Here is a 1,080-nt window from a genome sequence, read left to right as displayed (position 1 = left end):
AACCTGCATCTGCATCCTGAGTGCTGGGACTACAGGCGTGCACCATCATCTTCTGGCTCCTTTTTTTTTTTAACCTGTCGGCTCTTTATCTGGAGGCAGTCCTTTATCGTCTTCTCGGTCCCTGGACAAATATCGCTGACCCCTCTTCTTTGTCTTCTTCTCCTTTTCCCTCACCCTCTATCTCCTGTCTTTGTCTCTCTCTCTTTTGTTTTTGTTTTTGATTTTAAGACAGGGTTTCTCTGTGTAGACCTGGCTATCATGGAACTCACTATATAGACCAGGCTGGCCTTGAACTCAGAGATCCACCTGCCTCTGCCTCCTGAGTGCTAGCTAGCATTAAAGGTGTGTGCCATTTGGTTTGTCTTTGTTTTTTATTTTTTGCCCTTTGTCCCTCTGGGGCAACTAATCTCCTTTGTGCTGAGAACTTGGTCTTGGGGGTACCTTTCACACCCTGTACCAGAAGCCTAAAAAAATGGGGCTGCTGGATCCTGGGCAGAACCCACAGGCCTGTAAGCCCAAATAAATACTTTCTTAGTGCCTGAGCTATAGCTCTGTGATAAAGCATTTGCCTACCATACGTGAGGCCTTCGGTTTGAGCCTTAGCCCTGCTGAAAAGCCAGATTCAAACCAAACCCAGCAACAACTAAACTAAAAACAAAACAAAACAAAACAAACAAACTTAGCAAAAGATCCCAAATCATGACATGGAGACTTAATATTAGCCATGATTGCTCAGGCTAGTTAGTGTAGGCTCGTTTCCTGCTAGCTCTTTTAACTTAACCTGTTTCTCTTTATCTACCTTTCGCCTCAGGACTTTTTGCTTTTCTTTCCTTCAGTATTTCTTACTTTCACTGCTTCTCATGTCTGACTGCCTGGTGGTTGCCTGGCGGTTGCCTGGCTTCTTGCCCTGGGTGTGCCCCTCTCTTTCTCCTACTTCTCTTCTCCTCCCTTCTCTTTCCTCTCAAGCCTAGATTTCGTCTATTTATTCTCTCTGCAGCCTTGCCCTGCCTGTCCTTTTCCTGCCTAGCTATTGGCCATTCAGGTTTTTATTAGACCAATCAGGTGCCTTAGGCAGGCAAG

Source organism: Microtus ochrogaster, unplaced genomic scaffold (assembly GCF_000317375.1).
Source record: "Microtus ochrogaster isolate Prairie Vole_2 unplaced genomic scaffold, MicOch1.0 UNK33, whole genome shotgun sequence".
NCBI classification, from domain to species: Eukaryota; Metazoa; Chordata; class Mammalia; order Rodentia; family Cricetidae; genus Microtus; species Microtus ochrogaster.
Note: the sequence above shows the minus strand (reverse complement) of the source record.